The sequence below is a fragment of the Natator depressus genome, chromosome 5 (genome assembly GCF_965152275.1).
Source record: "Natator depressus isolate rNatDep1 chromosome 5, rNatDep2.hap1, whole genome shotgun sequence".
In the NCBI taxonomy this organism is placed as follows: Eukaryota; Metazoa; Chordata; order Testudines; family Cheloniidae; genus Natator; species Natator depressus.
The window spans coordinates 24,297,994-24,323,393 of NC_134238.1; the positions used below are offsets into that span (position 1 = coordinate 24,297,994).

The following is a 25,400-nucleotide window of genomic DNA, read 5'->3' on the forward strand; positions in this document are numbered from 1 at the left end:
AGAGCACTACCTAGCCCCTGCTATGCCCCCAAGCTCTGCTCCAGACCTGACTCCTGGCTGCGGCTCCACTCCCAGCTGCAGCCCAGGCCTCAGCCCCGGCTCCCAGCTCCAGCTGCGGCTCCTCTCCTGGTTGTGGCCCCCAAGCACAGCTCTGCTCCCGGCCATGGCCCCTGGCCTGGCCACAACTCCAGCCTCAGCCTTGGCCTCAACTGTGGCCCCACTCCTGGCCCCAGGTCCCAAACACAGTTGGGGCAGGGAATGGATGGGGTAAAGAGGGACATGAGGTAAACAGTTTGGGGACCACTGCTCTGTGGGGATTGTGCATGTGCAGTTTGGCCAACATCAGCAGCCCTGAAAAGCTCAAGCATGCTCAGTGAAGATGGAATCTTTGGAGAGTTCAGTGTTAAACTCTAGCAAGTCTGTACAGAGCATTAGTAAACTGCAATTTTTCAAAGGCTTATAACGTCACCAAAATTTTCCCACACAAATGGAAAAAGGTACAACCTTGACACAAAGGCCACCCCTCTGGCAAGTCCCTGCTGCAAACCATTGGGATGCTAGAAACTTTCAAAGTAAAGCACTCACGAATTTAACCTGGACAAAACAATATATTTTCCCATAGCTTCATTGTCAGCAACAGCTGAACTATTCTGGCTGAAATTTAAAAGAAAAAAAAAAAATCAGCCTGAGGCAGACAGTCAGCATGGAAAACTTCAGCCTGAATGATTACAGTTTAGCAAAAAGTTATAAGCTAAAGAAAACAAGGTCTTTATAATGGGAAATGTTGGGCAACCTTAATAATGGTTAGTGCTACCAGCCCTACCTTTATTATAACTATTATTTTAATTGTATAAGGGAGTAAGTTTCCCCCCCCCCGCACCCCACATTAATTTCTTCATGTGTTGTTGAACTTTCATGAAATTGGGAAGGCAGAAGTGGAATTCCTCCCACCCCCCATTTCCTTTGACCTGCTTCAGCAGGAGCAGGAGATGCCCTCCTTAGGATCTGCTTCACACTCCATTGGCAACTTCTATTGAAGGTAAAGTATTACTTTATGGGCCTGACTCTCCTCTTGCTTACTATATAAATCAGGAGTAAACTCCACTGAAGTTAACGGAGTTTCACTAGTGTGTGAAGCTGGTATGAAAAGAGAATTCAGCTCAGTGATTTATTGTGGCACTGTGATTTTTTTTCTTTGTATCTTTCAGCTTTGATAGAGCAGACACCAGCTTCAGTCAGCATCATCCCAGTATCTTCCTGACAACTCTTTTGAGGCTACTTCTTTTTGTTCTTTTTCTCATCAGTGACCACCAAAATGCACCCATCCTTAGCCTATATAGGAGTATTTTTGTTCCTGATTCTTCCCTCTCATTTTCTCTTTACTTTCTTCAAAGGCTTGTGTTGGGATGAGCTAGAGAAATAAGTAGGAGCAAACCAAACAAATATTCTTTTCGGTTCACCATTAAGATGACTATAAACCTGGATTTTGTTTGTGTGATGGGAGCAGACCAATGTTAAAAATTAAAATCTGGATTAACAATGCATGGAAGTTATTAACAGACTGATGGATTTGTTATTTTCAAAACTATTAGTTTCAGAGCTAAGTAAATTGAGTAACATTTTATATTTAATCAGAGTTGAACAGCACCACATTTGTTGGCATCTTTATTATTGTTGTTGTTATTTCTACCACCACATACATTTTAAAGTCTGATTATTACAGACTTTACAGTCTACAATGTTCACACATAAAGACAGTACTGGACTGTCTTTATTAATATTAGCACCCCCCCCCAAAGAAGAAGATTGACTGCATCCAACAATAACTTTCACTTCCATACAACTGATTTTTTAAAATAAATTTCATGACGAAGACAAATTACAGATCCTATCTTATACTGCCTTTGCTCATACAAAGAAAATGTCACTCTGAGATGGATACAGTTCATAATAACTGCAGACAAACTTTGTACTTGACCCTGGTTCTTCATTAAAATTCTATGTATTGTTATTTAAATGTGAATGCCTAAAATCTGATCTTGAATATGATCAACTCCAGCAGATTCTGGTTTAGCACTTAGGATTTCGGTATTTGAACTGTGAACGCTTCACTATTACTTTAAGAAAAAGAGTTAAAAATTGGATAAAGGTAAGCGGAGGCAATAGGAATTAACATTTGCAGTTTTAGCAAAATTAAGACTTATGTATGGTGCATAGTTGGAGAAGTGCTGCCATTAGTATTTCCCCTTCATCACTATTTGGTCAGTTTCTATTTCAGAAATGTATGATTAAATTGTGACGGGTTCGGTCACAGAGACTCCCCTTGAGACTGTCACTCAATGAGCTGGGATACCACTGAGAACATCCCTTCTGCCAGAACAGGCACCCCTCCTCTCCTGTCTTGCTGAGTTAGGACACTCCAGACAGCTCCAGCACAGACCCAGAGGTTGGGCCAGGCCTCTCTGCGGTTCACTGAAACTGAGATTCACTCAGCCCAGGGGCTTCTCAGTTAACAGGGACTTTCTCAGCACCCAGTGTCCAGCCTTCCTGGGAGCCTGAACCCCAAATAAATCTGTTTTACTCTGCATAAAGCTTATACAGGGTAAATTGTTCACTCTCTCTCTCTAACACCAATAGAGAGATATGCACAGCTGTTTGCTCCCCCAGGTATTAATCACTTACTCTGGGTTTATTAATAAACAAAAAAGTATAAAAAGTAGGATTTAAATGGTTTCAAGTAACAACAGACAGAACAAAGTAAGTCACAAAGCAAAATAAAACAAAACACGCAAGTTTAAGTTTAATCATTAAGAAATTGATTACAGGTAATATCTCACCTCAAAGATGTTCCAATAAGCTTCTTTCACAGACTATATGCCTTCCTAGTCTGGGCTCAATCCTTTCCCCTGGTACGGTCCTTATTAGTTCCAGCAGACATCTCAGGTGGTGAGCCGGGGTTTTCTCATGACTGGCAGCACCTTTTGTCCTGCTCCACCCCCTTTTATAGCTTTGGCACAAGGCAGGAATTTTTGTCTCTCTGGATCCCCACCACTCCTTCTAAATGGAAAAGTACCATATTTAAGATGGATTTCATTATCGGGTGACATGGTCACATGTCACTGTAAGACCCCTAGTCTCCATTCCCCATGGGCTGGCCCACACACACACAGATGAAGGCTTTCAAGTAACTAAGGCTATTTACAACCGATTGTTTCTGGAGCCCCTTAATGTCCTCCACTTAATATGTTTACATCAGTGATACAAGTTTATATCTTATTCTCCTAACTCCAGATATAGAAATAATACATGCAAAGAATTAGGATGAACACACTTAGGAGATTACAAACTTTCTAATGACACCATACAAAGGGTATTTAGCATAAAGCATATTCCAGTTATGTCATATTCATAAACATATTTCCATAAAGCATATGGAGTGCAACATCACATAAATGTCAGTGGTACTAGTCACAGATCCAAAGTTCATTAAATCAATTAAATGATTCCCACTGATTTTGATGGGTTTTGGATTAGAGCTTTAGTTGACCAGAGGACAAGTAGCAGGAGGGGCTAGAAAGTAGGCTGAAGCAAAATACGTCAGGCCCTGAGCCTCTACAGAAGGTTTTGTCTTTTGAAGATTAAGATATAGAATCATAGAAGTGTAGGGCTGGAAGGGACCTCGAGAAGTCATCGAGTTCAGCCCCCTGAACTGTGGCAGAACCAAGTAAAACGAAATCATCCCTGACAGGTGTTGGTCCAACTTGTTCTTAAAATCTTCCAATGATGGGGACCCAACAACCTCCCTTGGAAGCCTATTCCAGAGCCTAACTACAATTTTAGTTAGAAAGTTTTTCCTTGATATTTAACCCAAATCTTCCTTACTGCAGGTTAAGCCCATTACTTCTTGTCCTACACCTTCAGTGGACATGGAGAACAATTGATCACCATCCTCTTTATAACAGCCCTTAGCATATTTGAAGGTTATTATCACATTCCCCATCAGTCTTCTTTTCCCAAGCCTAACCATGCCCAGGTGTTTTTAACCTTTCATCATAGGTCTGGTTTCCTAAACCTTGTATCATTTTTGTTGCTCTCCTCTGGACTCTCTGCAATTTGTCCCCATCGCTCCTGAAGTATGGCACCCAGAATTGGATACTACTCCAGCTGAGGCCTCACCAATGTTGAGTATTATAGAGCAGGACAATTACCTCCCATGTCTTACATATGACACTTCCATGAATACACCCCAGAATTGTATTAGCCATTATCAAAGCTACATCACATTGTGGACTCATATTCAATTTGTGATCCAGTATTACCTCCAGATTCTTTTCAGCAGTACCACCACCAAGCCAGTTATTCCCCCTGTTGTAGTTGTGAATTTGATTTTTCTTTCCCAAGTGAAGTGCTATGCACTTGTCTTTATTTAATTTCATCTTGTTGAATTCAGACAGACAATTTCCAATTTGTCAAGGTCATTTTGAATGTAATCTTGTCCTCCAAAATGCTTGCAATCCTAGCTTGGTGTTGTCTGCAAGTTTTATAAGCATACTCTCCACTCCATTATTGAAATCATTATTGAAAATATTGACTAGTACTGGACCTAGGACTGACCCTGCAGGACCCCCCTAAGTATGACCTCCCTGTCTGACAGCAAACCATTGATGACTACTCTTGTAGTATGTTTTTACAACCCGTTGTGCATCCGTCTTATAAATTCATCCAGACCACATTTCCCTAGTTTGCTTATGAGAATGTCATGAACTGCATCAAAAGCCTTCCAAAAAAATCAATATATAGCACATCCACTAGGCCAGTAATCCTGTTGAAGGAAATTAGGTTGGTTTGGCATGATTTGTTCTTGACAAATGCCTGCTGGCTATTACTTATAATCCTATTATCCTCCAGATGCTTACAAACTGATTGTTTAATAAATTTGTTCCAATATCTTTCCTGGCATCAAAGTTAGGCTGACTGGTCTATAATTCCCTGGGTCCTCTTTGTTCACCTTCATAAAGACAGGTATAATGTTTGCCTTTCTCTAGTCTTCTAGGACCTAATCTGTCCTCCAGGCATTCTCAAAGATAATTCTCAAAGATAATTGCTAACCGTTCTGAGGTTGCTTCAGCTAGTTCCTTCCGTACCCTAGGATGAATTTCATCAGGCCCTGTCAACTTGAATACACCTAACTTATTTAAATATTCTTTAGTCCGTTCTTTCCCTATTTTGGCTTGGATTCCTTCCTACTTGTTGTTAATAGCAATTGTGTTGAGTGGTCACCAACAGACCAGATTTCTGGAGCATGAATCTACAACAACAAGATGTTACTAGCAAGTTACAGCAGTTACCTTTTATTAATTCCATTTGTTTCTTCATAATTTTGTTAGACATAATTTATATTTTTCAATATAGGAGTCTGCTCTTATTCAAATGAAACTTTTAGCTCAGTAGCTAGTGCACTCACATAAGCATAAGTAAAGATGGTGCTGCTCTCAGAGAACTATCAGAACTGCTTAGGCTGAAGGAATGAATAGGAGATTAAAAGGAAAAAGAAATAACTATTGAACTCATTTAAGAACCGCTACTTAGGCTCATTTACCACCATTAGCAATCCTGCAGGAATTACAAACTGATTGGAGCAAATGGTCACATCACATAATTGGCAGTCGTCTACCAGTCAGTTAGGTGGGTGACAAACAAATGCATTTAAGGGACCAGAATGTAACTGCTTTTTGTCCCCTGAAGCCCATTTATAAAACCAGGATGAAAAAAAGCATTAATTTCCACTGGACCTTGAAATCTGCAACACCATATATTTTCCTGGGCTTGTTGGTACATTAAAATGACTTCATTAGGCACACATAGCCAAACCCTCCCAGCTTACATTCATGCAACCACCCTGAAGTCAATGGGCCTGATTCTGACCTCACATTCTAGGTTTAGACTGGTGTATATACATAGGCTTGGAATGAGTCTATTTAAATCATTAGTTGTCTGTAAACTTCATTTCAGCTGACGCACAGAAATAGATGAAAAAATATGCATCAATAGTAGTTGGCTAGTGCAGGGAGCAGTCTGCCATCCCCAGGCAGGAGCTGTTCAGCAGCTGGCAGCTACTGCAGTCATGGCAGCATTAGGACACCTTCCTAGTGACAATGACCACGTGGCTGGGCCAGGAACACTTGCCCAGATCAGCGGTGATTAAGTCACAGAGAGCTACGACAGCTGCCATGCAGTGCTGGAACCGCCCATCTGCTTGACCCCAAAGTTTAGGAAGAGCATGCATGCTATTACATTTGTGGCAGGGGCCCCAACTGCAATAGTACCGTATGAGAGGCCAAATTTGTCAGTTTATGACGGTAATGGGTTGTAAAAGAAGCCTTAGAGGAATATTGGAGTGAATACCCTGACCTCAAATTCAAAACAGAGAAAAAGACTGGAAAGGGAGAGGAGGATAGTTTGCACCACAAAGTTTATAAAAACATAAGACTCCAGAAAGGCAAATCATGTTGCTTAACGTTTGAACAGGATGTCTCATTTGAAATTAAGAGTCAAGCATAGGTAACCAAAGCTTCAATAGGAGCCTGTTTGGAAAGAACGATACAAAAGAAAGAAGCAGCTGTGGATTTTCTATACAATATGGTACATGCTTTGGGGAGAGTCCAGTGAATGGTTTCTATAGTTGGAGCTTTTTATTAGCTCTGCTTCATAAGTCTGCAGCGGCAGCACATGCTGGCCCAGAACACTGTCAGCTGGAAGCAAAATACCTGCCTGAAGTTTTTGCTCACCAAGCTGCAATTAAGGATCTTTAGAGTAGTGAAAAATTCTCCTTAGTAACTGATGAAACCCCAGAGCTTTCCAGACAGCCAGCAATGAAAGTTCTTGCAGTGTTCTACAGTGACAAAAACACATAAATAAATACTATGCTATTGAAATCATCTGTTGTTCCATGCAACGTAGGGGTCACTTTAATTTAGGTTCAAGATCTGTTGTGAGAGTACAGCCAAATGTGGGGAAACTATGAGCGAATTAACAGACTCTCCTTGATATACATGCAATGTTTAATAAAGGACTTGAAAGAAATGTATCCACATCTGCTGCACATTCCATGTATTGCTCATCTTCTGCATGTATGCATTGATCAGGCAATGAAAACGGATACATTCCCGGGACATCAATGAATTTGTGGTACATTTTCCAGTGAAATTTAAACATGCCAGCAGGCAAAGGTGACTGGAGAGGACTGCCTGAGTAGAGCCCCCAGCTTTACTGAATTTTGGAAAGCCATTCATTTTATTTTGGGATAATACAAATAACAATAATAATATATATGCGTGTAGCACCTTTCATCTAAAGATCACAAAGGGCTTTAGCTTCACAACACCCCCTTGTATTTTTCATTAACCATTGTGATTCCCATTACAGATTGACTCGAACTCAAAATATACCACAAACACAGCAGCTTGATAAAGTCTGCAGATAAAGTTTGCATTTTTATATTGATAGTTCTTAAAAGCAAAACTCTATCAAACTACTATTTGTTCTGGCATGGCACTTTGAACTTGAAGCAACGCCGATTTGGACTCCTTTTCCAGTTCAAATTGTAGTTTGCACAATTCAGATCAACAGCAAATTATATTAATTTCCACACAACTGTCATTAGTGATGCTGAAACAGATCTACAGTAATTACAAAACACTTAAAGACAGATATGATTTGTGAGACCATTACCCCAATATTATTTTTTGGTGGGCACTTTGCTCTGCTGTATTTTTACATGGTGTTGATGTATCTGCCAGTAGATATGTATTGTGTTGTAAATAAGGCAGCTTGTCTCAGTAGGCAAAGTAGTACCACAGTGATCTTAGCACAGAACACAAACAATCCTGCTGATTGCTATACTCTCAGGAGCATGGCCAGCAACGAGGTACTTCACTTGCTGCTATGTTCCCTTGGTTGTCTTGGTAGTGAAAGATTTGTATCTTGCTATCATGATGTGGATTTCAAGTATCATGGACTTCAAAAAAAAATGCATGCATTATTTTGGCTTGTTTTGCTAACATGAGCCCAAATCACAAATTTGGATTTTGTAGCTAATTTCAAGATGCCTTCTTTGCTTCTGAGAATTTATTTCAAACACTAATAAATTTAAAATGGATGTCAGCTGATTCACTTAGCTATGAGGACTGTGGGGAAATGGCACACTATTTTAATCTTTTCCACAGCAGGCTATGCATGTGTCCCCCAACAAAACTGGGGTTACATACACACAAAAAAGTTGGCACAAAAAGGAATTCTGCTAAAACAAAACCTACCAGTGTCTAAAACATAGAAGAAATTGTTCAAGAACATTTCATGCTCGTGGAAACATTACTTATATAAAGCTGGCCAGGTTAGAGATAGATGAGCTCAGTGCAACTTTCCATTGTTGATGATGAAAGGGAGCCAGACATTTTGTCAATAGGTTTTCCCCTGGGCTTTGATCTATATTTTTGTTCAGCATTGCCTCTTTCCTGTATATTCCTGGTGCTACTACACACACCTCCTCTTTCCAACACCACCACTTTCACCTGCATGGCTCAGGCTTTGAGACAAGTGCTGCACAATCCCTATTGCTAGGGAATTTTTTTTCCTGAGTAGCACTAATATGTAGCTAAACATCAGGGGGTGCTGGAGAACTGCTGACTGACCTTCCTCCTATACTTATATATACCCTATACTTATGCCATATTTATTCAGTTTTAATACTTTTGAAGTGAATGAAGTTACACCAGGGATTGATTTGGCCCATTGTTTATTCAGTGTTCTCAGTCTCTAGCATCCGGAGACTCAAGATGCTGTGGCTCAATCTGGGGCCACAGAATGCCAGGCTACTTGCTAAGGGAATGAATCTGAAGCTACTCCCCCAGAATGGGACTCAGCTGAGATTCTTCAGGCACAGAGTTAACAGAATAAAGCCATTACTCAGCAGAAAACACTGGGAGTTTGAGATTCTGCTCTCTTTCCCACCACGCCCAATTTTCACCGTGCAACTCTCAGCTTCATATACGAAAATTCTCCCAGCATACATCCAGTGATTCATGTTGATGATTATGGATTTATTTATGTGGGAGCAAAATGCCAATTTCACCCTGCAAACAGTACAGTATTTGAGATTACAGAAAATAAGTGGCTTATGTGAAAGTAGAATAAATTATATTGAAATTATAATTCATTAAAGAAATGCTGCTTGAAAGGTTTGTTGAAATACAGTTGTCAGGAAGAGAAACATTCAGGAGTGTGAGACAATGGGTCCTCAAACTAATTAACTTAGAGCTCCTACCTAGCTAGGAGACTGGTAAACGTTAGTATGCAAACAAGATATGTATGTATATTTGTCAGTTTCTGCTTCCTTTTGTCTCCTATGTTAAATTGGCTTTGGCTTATCTGTATAAATAAGTTAGCTTGAGCTTTTGCAGGGGGCTCACATATATCCAGGTGCATTGGCAAAGCGCTTTGCTAATAAACAGACTGGTCTGACAAATTCAGTGAGTCTTGAATCTGACTTTGACACTTATGAAAAACAGAAAACCAAGCGTACTTTCCTTTTGACCTAAAAGTCTTCCTTGCTCACAAAGAACTTAACATAGTTATTAAAAAATGTTGTTTTTAAATATATCTGAGCTTTGCACTTTGATGCAGCCCTGAAATTGGTTCAGGGAGATTCTAATGGGACAATGCAATAGAGTTGCACTGTGGCCCTTTTTCATTGAGTTTATTTGCAGATAAAAATATCCATCTCTTTCTATCTGTGAACATATAACAGAAATAAGAAAGAAACAAAAAAAAGCAACAGGTATTTGTTTTTTTGGCTTAGTCTTGATAGATGAACTGGCAGGAGACTGAGGTGGGCCAAAATCTTGACGCAGTTCTAAACAAACCTCCTCTAAATTTTACCTGTTCTTTACTGATATCTGGAGTTCAGCTAAATGCAGAGACTATCCATACAGTCCTGTACATGAAATAATATGTTGTACTTATATAGTACTTCTTATTTGAAGATCTCATAAGGTAGGTATTGTTATCCCAATTTTACACAAAGGCACAGGATTGTCAAGTAACTTAACCAGGCTCTCACAATGAGACAGAAGCAGAGTTGGGAATAGAACCCACGTCTCCCCACTCCTAAGTGGCAAACACTAGGCAACACTTCTTCTTCCATGCAAACGCATAGGAAGTAACCAACTAGCCTCATTGTTTTGGAATAAATATTTACTATAATACAATTTTTTCCATGCATTATATAAAATCAGAATTTATTGCGTTCGTATGTCAGATGCATATTTATTAAGAATTGAAATAAATCTGGATGAATGAATATTAAATACAACTCAGCCTTTCACAGCTAAATACAAGGTCGAACAGTTTAGCATAAGTAGTTAGCACATATTCTAAGGGACTGTGATGCTTTATGATTGAATATGACCATTTAGGTCATTGGTATGAGTACTGTTTTACAATTGTAACAAAGCTTGTACAAAGTGTATCATGTAAGTATCAATGGAAAAGTTACAATCTATCAAATATGATTATCCTGGTTAAATCCATGTATCATCTTGGCATCTAAAGTTATGAATATTGGCTATGTACTAGTATCTGACACACATGTTGTATTCCTGGGTGGCAGCTGGGGCCAGGGCCAGGGGCGGAGCTGGGTGGCACTCCTTCCCTGCCCCCTGCGGGGGCTGGCCCAGGCCCCAGCAACACCCCCCAAATGGTCATCCACGCCCCTTGGGGGGAGCACCCCACAGTTTGGGGATCTCTGGACTAATGCTTATATGGTTGCTGTTTTTCTGTTACATATGTTTATGCAGTTATTGAAAGAACTATTCCTGAATTTGAGTTTTCATCCAGCTGTGTGCTTGACTATAAAATGCTTTATCTTTATGCCCTAGCTACATGTAAACATTGCTTATTTAAAATATAAACTGACTACTGACCACAGATATTGCCCTGTTAATGATTTACAGAGCCTGGGGATGAAGCACTCAGAATTATGCGTGCTACCATTGTGAAGTACATTTACAAGAGACTCTGGAGCCAGTGCTAACATAGCAAAATAAATTGATTACTATAACTTTATTTAACAAAGCACTGAAGCTTACTTCTTGCTGCTCACACACAATCCTCTTAAACTATAAAAAGTCCAGCATCTGCCTATGCTAATTTAAAGAGGCAAAGTGGGTAAGGAAATCTCTTTTATTGGACCAACTTCAACTACCTTGTCTCTCTAATATCTAATACAGCCACAACAACACTGCATACATTAATTTAAAATGTTCAGTGAAGCAGGCAAGACCTCTCTAACATACAAATAAAATATGCCAGAAAGGGAGGAAGCTATTGGATTCCATTTGCTTTCTTGGCTGTTATATGTAATGGGTTCTTGGCTATTATATTTAATGGGGGGAGGGAAAGAAATATTGCTACCTAATGCACAGGGCTGAAAAGCATATAACCCAAAGAATATTGTGTAATTGAAGTAGTCATTTAATTTTAAAAATTTCAGAATATTTCCTTTCAGTTGTATGGTACAGTCAGTGATCTCTGGTATAAAAGCACTTACTCTTCTAGATAAATCTATCCATCTTCCAACAAGCCAATAAGTAACATTTACATTTAAAGGAACACCATCAACTCTGAATCTAATAAATTAAGGGGAAAAGAAAAAAGTTTCAGCTACACTTGCCCTTGAGCACCCCATCAATTTTTGTGGTCTTAGAGACACATTTTCCTATTTTGAAAATGTTTTTGTCTCTTCTTTTGCAGTGTGCAAGATCCAGACAAACAACAGCTGAAACTGACAGGTGAAGTGGGGACAGTGGTGAAAGTGATCAAATAGTGGAACTGAGTCAACAGGCATTGGGTACTTACTCCCTTAGGGTACTTTGAAAATCCTAATCAGTGTCCTTTTGTCAGTGACTGGGACATGGGCAGTTGTACCCAGAGGTCAAAGCCAGAGTCGGTAGCTAGGAATCAAGACCCAGGGTCAGAACCAGAGTCAGAAGCCAGATGCTAGAGCCCAGGCTCAGAGCCAAAGTCACAAGTCAGGAACAGCAGCCAAGGGTCAAAGTTAGGGTTACCTGGAGCAAGGCAAGAGCAGGGCTGGGTCCAGGCAGGAGAATGGCTGGAGCAGGAGCCATCCCAGCTGTGGGTAAATACTTTGAGTAGCCATTGAACTGCTGGGCTTATGAACTGGTATTCTGACTCTTCCAACCAATCACACTGCCTACTACAGGCCACCTGAGCTTGTTAGGTTGCTCAGAGACCGGCTTTGCTGTAGGCCCTAATTCCTGATACGTTTTAACCTTTCTTCTTCTTATTTTTAGCATTTTCTGTCACCCAAGTATTAAACAAGGCCTTTCTGATATAAAATATGCAATTAAGCTTCAATAACAACAACATTTAAATCTTATATAGTGCTATTTGCTTTCAAAGAGCTTTTCAAGCTAACAGAGGAATCCTCACAGCTAGAGCTGGGTGAAATTTTTTGACCCAAATTTTTTTTGGTGAAAAATGTAGTTTTGGAGTCATCATATCACTTCATGATTTCATGTAGATTTTGCCAAATAGTTTGTTCTGGGAAAAACTCTTAAAAATCCCCCCACAAAACCCAGTATGTTTTGTTTTGACATTTTATAAAGAAAACCATTTTTCAGTTCAAAAATTTTGTTTTGAAATTCTTTAATTTTATGTTTAAAAGCCCAGCAATGTTTAAAAATGCTCAAAACCAAAATGAAATGTTTTCATAAAAATCTTTTGAATATAAATTTTTGAATCAACAAAATTTTTGAAAAAATTCTTTTTTTGGTCCACGTGAAACAATTTTTTTAATCTTTTTGAAATTGCCAGCAAATGGAAAAATTCTTCATTTGCCCAGCTTTACCCAAAGCACTCGTGGAAAGTACATAGTATTCCATAGAGAAGGGCCCTACTCACAAAGTTCAGATCCAGAGCCAAATTTCCCTAAAGTTTGGTAGCTTTTAGATCTAGGGTTTTCGTTCAATCCATTATATTACAAGGTAGGCACAGGCTGAAAGTTCCTATCTTCAAATTCAGGGGACAAAGAATGGGTGTTCATTTCTGGGAGGTAGGTCAGGACAATGCCTAATTATAATCCATATTTTATAGGCTGGAAAATGAAGGCAAAGTGGTTAAGTGACTAGCCCAAAGTCATCAGGCAGTAGTTGTGAGGACCAGAATTAGGAGTGCCTTGATGCCAGTCCTGATATCAGACACTGGCTAGGGAGAGGTTTCTGGAGATTGCCTTCTTTACTGGGATAGGACAATATGCTCCCACAGCTTATGCACATAGAATGACCAGAAGGATAGTACTTTTGCACAAATCCATTCTCAAAAGCCCAGCTGCTGACTATAACTTTCTACTTGGTATTATGCCATAGCAGATCTCGATAGAAATTCATAAACACCAGAAATAGAGGTATGCTCTATGGGGATCTGGGAGGAGTCAGAGAGAAGCCACATTAGACTTGTAGAATCACAGGACTGGAAGGAACCTCGAGAACCTGGTATTCTGGTCCAGTCCCCTGGACTCAAGTCAGGACTAAGTATTATCTAGACCATTCCTGACAGGTATTTGTCTAACCTGCTCTTAAAAATCTCCAATGACAGAGATTGCACAACCTCCCTAGGCAATTCATTGCAGTGCTTAACCAACCTGACAGTTAGGAAGTTTTTCCTAATGTCCAACCTAAATGGCCCTGGTGCATTTACTGGTTCTGTGGATGAAGGGAAAGCAGTGGATGTATTGTTTCTTGACTTTAGCAAAGCTTTTGACACGGTCTCCCACAGTATTCTTGTCAGCAAGTTAAGGAAGTATGGGCTGGATGAATGCACTATAAGGTGGGTAGAAAGCTGGCTAGATTGTCGGGCTCAACGGGTAGTGATCAATGGCTCCATGTCTAGTTGGCAGCCGGTGTCAAGTGGAGTGCCCCAGGGGTCGGTCCTGGGGCCGGTTTTGTTCAATATCTTCATAAATGATCTGGAGGATGGTGTGGATTGCACTCTCAGCAAATTTGTGGATGATACTAAACTGGGAGGAGTGGTAGATACGCTGGAGGGGAGGGATAGGATACAGAAGGACCTAGACAAATTGGAGGATTGGGCCAAAAGAAATCTGATGAGGTTCAATAAGGATAAGTGCAGGGTCCTGCACTTAGGATGGAAGAATCCAATGCACCGCTACAGACTAGGGACCGAATGGCTAGGCAGCAGTTCTGCGGAAAAGGACCTAGGGGTGACAGTGGACGAGAAGCTGGATATGAGTCAACAGTGTGCCCTTGTTGCCAAGAAGGCCAATGGCATTTTGGGATGTATAAGTAGGGGCATAGCGAGCAGATCGAGGGACGTGATCGTTCCCCTCTATTCGACACTGGTGAGGCCTCATCTGGAGTACTGTGTCCAGTTTTGGGCCCCACACTACAAGAAGGATGTGGATAAATTGGAGAGAGTCCAGCGAAGGGCAACAAAAATGATTAGGGGTCTAGAGCACATGACTTATGAAGAGAGGCTGAGGGAGCTGGGATTGTTTAGTCTGCGGAAGAGAAGAATGAGGGGGGATTTGATAGCTGCTTTCAACTACCTGAAAGGGGGTTCCAAAGAGGATGGCTCTAGACTGTTCTCAATGGTAGCAGATGACAGAACGAGGAGTAATGGTCTCAAGTTGCAATGGGGGAGGTTTAGATTGGATATTAGGAAAAACTTTTTCACTAAGAGGGTGGTGAAACACTGGAATGCGTTACCTAGGGAGGTGGTAGAATCTCCTTCCTTAGAGGTTTTTAAGGTCAGGCTTGATAAAGCCCTGGCTGGGATGATTTAACTGGGAATTGGTCCTGCTTCGAGCAGGGGGTTGGACTAGATGACCTTCTGGGGTCCCTTCCAACCCTGATATTCTATGATTCTATGATTCTAAGCCCATTGCTACTTGGCCTATCCTCAGAGGTTAAGGAGAACACATCTTCTCCCTCCTCCTTGTAATAACCTTTTATGTACTTGAAAACTGTTATCATGTCCCCTCTCAGTCTTCTCTTTTCTAGACTAAACAAACCCAGTTTTTTCAATCTTCCCTCATAGGTCATGTTTTCTAGATCTTTAATCATTTTGTTGACAAACCCATGCTGATTGTTACTTATCACCTTATCTTCTAGGTGTCTGCAAACTGATTGCTTCATTATTTTCTCTGTTATCTTTCCAGGTACTGAAGTGAAGCTGACTGGTCTGTAATTCCCCAACTTGTCCTTATTCCCCTTTTTATGGTTTGGCACTATATTTGCCCTTTTCCAGTCTTCTGGAATGTCTCCTGTCTTCCATGCCTTTCAAAGATAATTGCTAATGGCTCAGATATCTCCTCAGTCAGCTCCTTGAGTATTCTAGAATGTATTTAATCAGGCCCTGGTGACTTGAAGACATCTAACTTGTCCAAGTAATTGTTAACCTGTTCTTTCCCTAGTTTAGCCTCTGATCCTACCTCATGTTTGCTGGCATTCATTAAGTTACATGTCCAATTGCTACTAAACTTTTTGGTGAAAACTGAAACAAAAAAAGTCATTTAGCATTTCTGTCATTTCCACAATTTCTGTTGTTGTTCCATCCCACCCACGGACCTACCCTGTCCTTGGCCTTCCTCTTGCTTCTAAATGCATTCATAGAATGTTTTCTTGTTAGTATGTATAGTGCCTTGGTACAAAATATAACTTAGTACTCCCTGTGTTCTTAAGCAGTAGCTTACTATCAGCACCTATTAGTTTAATGTCGACACTCCTTGGTCATGCATTAAACAAATATATCACTGGATTGCTAAGAATAGAGGAGTCATATTGAAATAATGATAGTGTGTTGGTTTGATCTCATATTTCTTGGCTTACAACTCTTCCTTGGTTCAGGCCTGTACGCAACTGGTAGATCCATTTGTAGTGGGAAGTCTATGTGGCGTATAAATTGAAGAAAACTGCGGAGCTAGTGCAGTGCTTGTTCTCCTCAGACAAAGGCAATGTGAGAGAGAGTGAGGAGCTTGTGGGGAAGAGAGAGAGCTGAAAGGGAAAGAGGAGAAAGCAGCTGAAGAATATGGCTAACATTCTTTTATTCTCATCTGTTTTTTTTTAAACCATTTTCCCATATTTTAATAAAAATACATCTGGAAAAAAAATCCACAAAGCAGAACAGAAATGAGTCGCGGGGGAGAGGGAGGGTGGGCAGCGAGACAACCCCACACCCAGGCCCCATGCCAGCAGACGAAGGGATCCGGCCTGGGGGCCCAGTGACAAGGACCTTCAAGGAGACGCTACTTCTTTTTGGGGGCAGGTCTGTAAATCCCCACCACCACAGCATGGTCTCGCTTGTAGGGCTCCAGCGTCAGCTGCTCCTGGGGTTTCATGTTCTCCTGCTGCATCTGCTTCATCTCGGAGGCGAAGACAGTCTCGGGCGCAGCTGTGGAGTCGATGCAGTTGGCCTTGATGGAGATGACGAAGTGCCCTCCGTTCTTCAGGAAGTTGTGAGCGTTTAGGGCCACAATACGCGAGGGGTGTTTGGAGAGGTGTGGGAAGTGTTATGCTGGAGGGTTTGCTGGTTGCCTTTCATTCAGCAGAAATGAGGGAGCAGTGAAATGCCCCTTTGGTTAGATTGCAGTTGTGTGTATGTCTATCTGAGACAGAAGCAGAACACCAGCAGGAAAGCAAACAGGATGAGAGAGAAAAATAAATGCCAGGAGACAGCTAGAGAAGCACTTTTAACTTGGCCCTAGGACGAAGTCAAAAGAGACAGTGCTTCTTTTGGGCAGAGTCTGGCTAGAAAGAGGTTTGGAACTGTAAGCAAGGAAACTGTTCCCTGTTGTTTGTTCCTGCTGTATTTAGGGAAACAGGATTTTGTGTAGATTCTTCGTAACTATACCGGACTGCACCTAAAAAATACCTCCAGAGTGGTAGCTATGTTAGTCTGTATCAGCAAAAAGAATGAGGAGTCCTTGTGGCACTTTAGAGACTAACAAAATTTATTTGAGCATAAGCTTTCGTGGGCTAAAACCCACTTCATCGGATGCATGCAGTGGAAAATACGGTAGGAATACACACACACACACACACACAACTGAAAAAATGTGTGTTGCCATACCCACTATAACGAGAGTGATCAGTTAAGGTGAACTATCAGCAGGAGAAAAAAAAACCCTTTTGTAGTGATAATCAGGATGTCCCATTTCCAACAGTTGACAAGAACGTGTGAGTAACAGTAGGGGGGGAAATAAGCACGGGGAAATAGTCATTTCCCCATGCTTATAGAAATAGTTATCTCCCCATGCTTATTTTTCCCCCTACTGTTACTCACACCTTCTTGCCAACTATTGGAAATGGGCCATCCTGATTATCACTACAAAAGTTTTTTTTCTCCTGCTGATAATAGCTCACCTTAACTGATCACTCTCGTTATAGTGGGTATGGCAACATCCATTTTTTCATGTTCTCTGTGTGTATATATATCTATCTTCCTACTGTATTTTCCACTGCATGCATCCGATGAAGTGCGTTTTAGCCCACGAAAACTTATGCTCAAATAAATTTGTTAGTCTCTAAGGTGCCACAAGTACTCCTCATTCTTTTTGCTAAAAAATACTTGACTCACATAATCAATTTCTCCTCCTAATGGAAACAACCCACAAGATCCCAAATATTGGCTAACTGCTTGGGCCAAAGAGGGCAACAGAAGGAAAGTTGAGGCCTCAAAGTTCAATTGTAGATCTATCAGATGGAACATTGGGACTTAAAGGTTTTATGAGCACTGGAAATAAGATCTGAGCAGGGCAGATGCCTGGGAAAAGGGCTGAAGAAGCTCTTGTCTGGAGCTTCAGCACTGGGATTAGAATTACCAGATGTCCCGATTTTATAGGGACAGTCCCAATACTTGGGGCTTTGTTTTATATAAGTGACTATTACTCCCCACCCCTGCCCCAATTTTTTACCCTTGCCATCTGGTCACCCTAAGCGGGATGCATTTAAGTCCTTAGCACCCTCAATTGGGGGAAGATTTTCAAACAAACTCAGCTCCTGAAATGGTTTATTAATTTGACCACACATGAAATTCAAATATCAACACTAGTTTTTTTCCCAAAGACAAAAGATATTTAAAGTTATTCAGTGTGTCCATTTTTCATTCATAACCAAATGCAAAATTCTTTAGATGTGTTAAAAGAACAGGAGTACTTGTGGCACCTTAGAGACTAACAAATTTAGTTGAGCATAAGCTTTCGTGGGCTACAGCCCACTTCATCGGGCTGTAGCCCACATAAGCTTATGCTCAAATAAATTTGTTAGTCTCTAAGGTGCCACAAGTACTCCTGTTCTTTTTGCGGATACAGACTAATATGGCTGCTACTCTGAAACCTTTAGATGTGTTAACTTCTGACAATCATCTGAATAATTTTAGGGCATGCAATCATAATCAACCTGCTAAGTAATATGAATGTGGAACAACTTCCTGCATACATAAATCCAATGTTTATCATCAGATTGGCATGATTTTTGCTGCATCTTATAGTAAGAAGCTTATCGTCTGGAAAGAGAAAAATTCTTCATGCAGACTCAAATCATGACATGGAGAAAGAAAACAACCTAATCTACTCACATTACAGGGAAACTATTCTTTAACTTCCTTTTGATAACATTTGTGATCATTATTTTAAACAAACTTGCTGGTCTGCCTGAAATGTTTTTTAAAATTCCCTCTCTAATTAGTAAATGGAGAGCTTCAAGACATGGACACAGCAACACCTAGTCTAATAAGATCTCCTTAACCAACTTCAAGGTTAATTTACTCTTTTGCATTTGGGAATTATAATACTTTGCAACTCTACAGCTCCTTTCAGCTGAGGATCTCAGATGTGCTGGGCACCATACAAGCATTTATTAAACAGACAGTTCCCCATCCCAAATTGCTTAATAGCTAAAATCTAGACAGAAGAAAGACAACAGGTGGATACAACAGACAAATAAGAACACAAGGAAACAATGAGATAATGATCAGTGTGATAAGCAGTAGTCCTAGTATACCAGCTGTTGAGCTTTTTTATTGAAATCACAGCAGAGGAATGTTTTAAGGAGGGATTTAACAAAGAGTAATGAGGTGCCTTTTCAGTTATTTATGGAGAGCTCCTCTCATGCAGGAGCTGCAGCATGGGAACAAGTGTGAAGGTGCTTTCTGGAAATTTTTGCAAAAATGGGAACCAAGACTGGTATTGTTGTTGGTGGAGCAGAGACAGGAGTTAACAAATATACCACTGACTTACCCTACTAGCATAGGTTTCAGAGTAACAGCCGTGTTAGTCTGTATTCGCAAAAAGAAAAGGAGTACTTGTGGCACCTTAGAGACTAACCAAGTCTCTAAGGTGCCACAAGTACTCCTTTTCTTCCTATTAGCATAGTGCGCCTAAAGATTCCTGCCTCAACTTCCTTGTGTTTTAATGGATTTTCTTGGGGCTTGCTCATTTTTACAAGATTCACCCCACAATTATTATGTCTCAGAAGTGGCAACTGAAATGACTGTATTCCCAATGCTTTTCCCCCCAGACACATGTGCTTGATGGAAATTAAATTTAGTTCTTGCTGTTAAAATTCAGTATTTGGAGTCTCATCATAACCTTGCTTTTTGGGTCCAATTCCATTGCAACGGAATTTTTTTAATAGTTTTTAATCAAATGATTTGTGATGCTATTTTACTTGTTTAATGTTGAAATACATTCTACCCCCCCCCCCAAAAGCACAGTCTAGCTCCTACTCCAAAGTAATTAATAAGTAATAAAATAAATACATTAACAACTATTTGGTTTGTTTTTCTTATTTTATGAACAAAAGACTCATTCAGATACCAGGAGAAGTTTATTAATGCAACACAAATTATTCTTTTTGTTCATACTGCTCTTATATTTCATTTATTTCCTTACTTTCATGTAGCTTTTGTTCCAGAGTCTTAGGACCATGCTCAGCACAGCTCAGGAAAATGGATGAGGGGTGTAAATGGGGCTTTAAATCACCATTAAACCTTGTAGACCCTTGGGATCCTGGGCCAGCCCCACAGTCCAATTTAGAGACAAAGGAGCCACAACCACGTCAAAACACTACACTAAACATATACTTCTCCCCTGGGGAGAGAATGAGAGAAAGAACAAATCACATATGACAGATGTTGGTCACATCACTTAATTCACTACTGGAAGGCACTCAGATTCTATAGTGATGAAGACAGTATACGAACCTGGATAGGATAAGATAGGCCTCCTGGGCATTCCTTTGAGTAAGGGGAATACTCCACTGGTGAGTTAAAATCGCTTTAGGGAAGCTTTGTTTCACTGGTGCAAGCTATTGCATCAAAGAGCCTTGGTCCTGATGTTTATTTACAAATATAAAGGAAACAATACAGGCCTATAGTTCAATAGCAGCTCATGGGGACTATATGTGGTTACTGATGTAAGCAATAATGGTTTTGTGTGCTGGCATAGGGCGAAAAAACAGCTAATAAGGCCTTTGATGACAAGACTACTATTTCTAGCATATGGACCAAATTCTGCACTGATATACAGCCTGTGGTCTATATGGTTAATTTTTTTAAACTAAAAAAAAAGTGCCAGACTCCCAGATGCAGCCCCCCTGCATTCCCCCCAGGACCAAATACAACAAACAAACAAGATATCTCAAAAACAATCAAGTAGACAAAACCCATAACAATTTTTTTTTGTGGGAAAGGGAGAGTACGATCAATAAAAGATCCCTTCGTAATCCTCTCACACAACAGATTTTAATATTTGAGATTTAGCACAGGCAAATGGATGACTAAATGTAAAAGTAAGGGTATTATTGGTATTTCTCATTTTTACAGCACTTTAATGCTCAAACAATGCTTTGAACATATAACTAATTTATTCTCACAACAGCCTTAGGGGATAAGTGGGTAAGTATTATTATCCCCATTGTACTGATAGGGAAGCTGAGGTGCTTAATTGGTCTCTGTAAGCCTGTGGTCCCATTGCTGTTCCCATTTTCCCTCCCTCAACTCTTCCATTGTCTGCTAAAAACACCCATTGCATATTGTCTTAATCTAGATTGCAAACACTTAGTACATCTCTCAGCTGTTGTACTATATGTCTGTACAGTCCCTGTAACAAAGGGGCCAGATCCTCACAGTGTCCTTCAGATGCTAATGTAATACAAACAGCAACTATTACAACCAGCAGCAGAAACCACCACCACAACACAAGGAGGGCCAGGCTTCTCCCCTTGCCATCCGCTACACTCTGCGGCACTTGCCATATGTGTTCCTTCTCTCTCTGTGTGTCCTTTTTGAGGCTCATTACTGCAATTTATTGAGTGTCTCCTGAGTGAGTTATGTTTGGGCTAAGTGAAGAGACTGTAAGACTAAAATACACATTATCTTGTTTCCTCAGAGTTCCAGACAAGACTGTAAATGTAATTTGGGTTAGAGATAAGCAAGCATTAAAAACATCTGTTACTCCTTTCTCATAAGTAGCAGGCACTAAAATAGCTGCGGTACACAGTGATAAATAACTAAAATGCAGTTACTTTTAAGCTAGAATTGTAAAAAAACAAAAAACATTGTTTATTTCAAAATACACCAGATCTGCTCTATTAGCCCTGTCAACTCCATTGACAGGCATACCTGAGAACAGCCTTTGGCGTATGGACTGGAATTTTTCATGGGAGTTAGTCAGCTTAATGTAAGAGAAACAAGTGCAAGAAGAATCAGTGGAGTCATAACTCTGAAAAGTCTCAATATTGTCTGCATAACACCAGAAAGCATCACCTACCTATTTATACACTAACAAATACTAAAGGTAGGTAAATCTTCATATCCTTTATGAAAACTGTATTATGAGACTATTGGATTATTCTGTTAACCCTTCCCTAACCACTGGTAAAACTTCACAGAGCGCACTGGCTCTAATCCCCCACTCCTCAGACTTCGCATCTCAGTTCATCTCCTTGCCCAGCCAAACCCAGTACCCCCACTCCAACTCCCAGTCCCAGTACTGGAATCAGGCAGGCTCCACCCCCACACTGCCAGGGCCCAGCAGGTGGTCATTGAGAGTACAGGAGAAATAAGCTTTTTGTTCTCAGTTCAGGTGACTGGGCCCAGCACAGCATACAGCAGAGGTCCCCAAACTGTGGGGTGCGCCTCTCTAGGTGGGCACAGAGGAACATTCAGAGGGCACAGCTGGGGCCCAGGCTGGCCCCTATGGGGGGCAGGGAGGGAGTGCCACCCAGCTTACCTCTCTGCCCTGCACCTGGGGCCCTGGCCGCTGGCCTCAGCCCCAGGCCACGGCTCCCCTCCCACCCCCAGCTGTGACCCCAGCCTCAGCCCTCTTACTCCTGTCCATGCCCTGGGGGACAGGGCATGGACAGAAGTAAGGGGAGGCGTGAGGTAAAGAGTTTGGGGACCACTGAGCAACCCTGAGCTGTAACGGCAGGGAAAGTCCTGCTCAGCTTCCTGCTGCACCAAACTAGATCATGCCCGGTGTGGACAGAATCTTTGAGACTTTGAGCTGCTAAAACTAAAGAGTCTCTACTAAGCATGTGCAAACTGCAGTTTTTCAAATGCTTATAACTTGGCCAAATTTATGCAGAGTTTCACATGGATGGAAAAAGGCACATCCCTCACACAAAGGCCATGCCCCAGCCTAATTTCAAATCTATGCTTCAAAGAAAAGGTTTCAAGAATTGTTTAACATTTTTTTAACAAAACAATGTGTTTTTTCCCCTAGCTTCAGATCATGAAAATGGCCAAACTGTTATAGCTGAAATTTCTTAAAAAATTTAGCCTGATGCAGACACCTTGCATGGAAAATTTCAGCTTGAACAGTTAAAGTTTGGCAAAATCATGAGCAACTGAAACAAGGTCTTCATAATGGGAAATGTTGGGCAACCTTCATAACAGATAGTGCTACCAACTCCATCTATAACATATATACATATTTACAACATCAAGATCACAGAACTATAATTCCCTTTAAAGTCAGTGGGACCCCATTTTGTAGCCAAGGAGAATTTAGCATTAAAATATTGCTTTAAAAATAATCAAGGAGAGCCCAAGAGCTGAACCCCAACTTGAACAAAAAATTCAAATGGAAGACAAAGCAAAAATGTACCTAATACACATTCTGTTTTTTGTTCATTTGTTTTCCAACCCAGCTCATTGGTTAAATTTTGCCTTTCATTGCAAATGCCTGTAACCTCGCTGACTGTTTCCCTCCTCAGATCACCAAGCATGACTTATAATTAATTAATTAATTTTTTGCTTTAAAAGGTCTTTGCCTTCAACTTCTGTGCAGAATGCAATCTCATGATTTTGTCCACCACTAGGAAGGGTGGGAAAATGTAATGGGTACTTTGTGAGCATACTGAAGGTTTAGCCAGTTAACTTGGTAAACAAAATATAGCTGCAAGTAACAGAGTCCAAGCAATTAAATCTGGTTCCAGCCAGATTTGCAAAATGATCTGTGGAAAAGAAAACTACTATAAATTCAAATTAATTTTCTTCAATAGCTTTTTCTCTACTGCTATAATCTAATCCCCATTTCTTTTACTGCAGAGAATAGTTGTCTTTCTCCAGTACTGCTGTACCAGTGCTATAAACGATTTCAGACTTACATTTTCTATCCCATTTTTTTAAAAATATCCAAACCTACAAAATCATATTTACAGGTAATCTTGTGTAATGAAAACATATATTACTAATAAGGCCTGATAATTAGCAATATGGAACCGCAGGCTCAAAGAGGAGAATACCTTTCTTCCCAAAAGGTCCAGTCTCTGAGTTCTTGTCAGCTGGGATGGTCTTAGGATGTTGTGACCTTGCTGTGTCTGTAGCTGCCTGCACCACCAGTGAGTTGGGTGCTGGATGGAGTGATTGCTTTGCCTGGAGACAAGGATGAGATAGATCCCAGTCAGTACTGTCGGCACCTGTGGATCTGTATCAGTTTCCTCCTCCTCATACTCAGATGGAACCAGCAGATGCAAGTGGGAGAAGTCTCGTAGGATTTGTGGACGGACCCAGGATATCTGCCATATGCGTCCCACAGACCCCAGTAGGGCTATTATCGGGGTTGACTGGTTGAGGTGGACCCCATGGCATTGGGTACCGGCAGTCCCTGGCAAAGTCATATCTGGTTTGGATCTCCCAGTCCCTGTCAGAACTCATCTCTCTGTGAGGAGATAAAGGACCAGCCAGAGCATCAGACTCGTCCAAGTTGGAAACATGCTCTCGCTCCACTGGTGGGGTCGAGGCAGAGAAGTTTCCTGTGCTACTGAAGTAGTTTCGTCCTCAGCAATGTCCCTCAGAAGGACTGGGCCAGAGAAGAGAGGGGACTGAGAGTAAGGGATAAAGATATAATTCAGAGAGATGTAAGTGTCAAATAGGTCCTGGTGTTCAGGGCATTCTGGTGGTTGGGACTGACGGTTCTGATGTATCCCAAGACATTGTGAGCAGCTGGTCCTTCAACGGATTGGCTGCTACTACCAAAGAATACGGTCCAACATTCTTGGATGGAGCCGGTGGATGCCAATTTTGATATTTAGGAGTTGGAGCCTGCAATGGAACTGACAGATCCTCTTTCTTTTGCGCTTTATCCTTCTGTATGGAGGGGTCTTGTGCGGTCCTGAGCTCTTGGGACCTACACCAAAAGGCCCACCTGCCCTGTATGTGGAGGGATCTCTTCTTGTAGGAACAGACCTGATGAGGATCTGTCCTTGTAACCCTGAGAGTGCCCCTTACTCTGTGGATGAGTCCTTGGGCTTAGCAGTTCTAGGCTTTACTCCCAACCTTGTACTCGGTAAGGTGCTGCTTGTCAGTTGGACAGTCTACGGGGCTGTCAAGGTTCCTTCCCCACTCTGAACTCTAGGGTACAGATGTGGGGACCTGCATGAAAAACCCCCTAAGCTTATTCTTACCAGCTTAGGTTAAAAACTTCCCCAAGGTACAAACTTTGCCTTGTCCTTGAACCCTATGGTGCCACCACCAAGCATATTAAACAAAGAACAGGGAAAGAGCCCATTTGGAGACATCTTCCCCCCAAAATGTCCCCCCAAGCCCTACACCCCCTTTCCTGGGGAAGGCTTGATAAAAATCCTCACCAATTTGCACAGGTGAACACAGACCCAAACGCTTGGATTTTAAGAACAATGAAAAAGCAATCAGGATCTTAAAAGAAGAATTTTAATTAAAGAAAAAGTAAAAGAATCACCTCTGTAAAATCAGGATGGTAAATACCTTACAGGGTAATCAGATTCAAAACACAGAGAATCCCTCTAGGCAAAACCTTAAGTTACAAAAAGACACAAAAACAGGAA

General features: G+C 41.0%; 1 protein-coding gene across 9 annotated transcripts in view; it reads right to left on the reverse strand.

Annotated features, from left to right (window-relative positions):
- Positions 1 to 25,400, reverse strand: part of PRLR (prolactin receptor) — a 225,285-nt gene that overhangs the window by 70,753 nt on the left and 129,132 nt on the right. For 3 of the 9 annotated variants that reach the window (XM_074952457.1, XM_074952459.1, XM_074952460.1), the window contains 2 exons: positions 23,841 to 23,970; positions 2,838 to 3,057 (listed from right to left, as the gene is read on the reverse strand). The exons of 2 other annotated variants lie outside the window; for them this stretch is intronic. The gene's annotated coding sequence lies outside the window, so the exon portion shown is untranslated. The remainder of the gene's footprint in view (positions 1 to 2,837; positions 3,058 to 23,840; positions 23,971 to 25,400) is intronic. 4 more of the 9 variants (XM_074952469.1, XM_074952461.1, XM_074952464.1 and 1 more) reach the window with 2 other exon arrangements.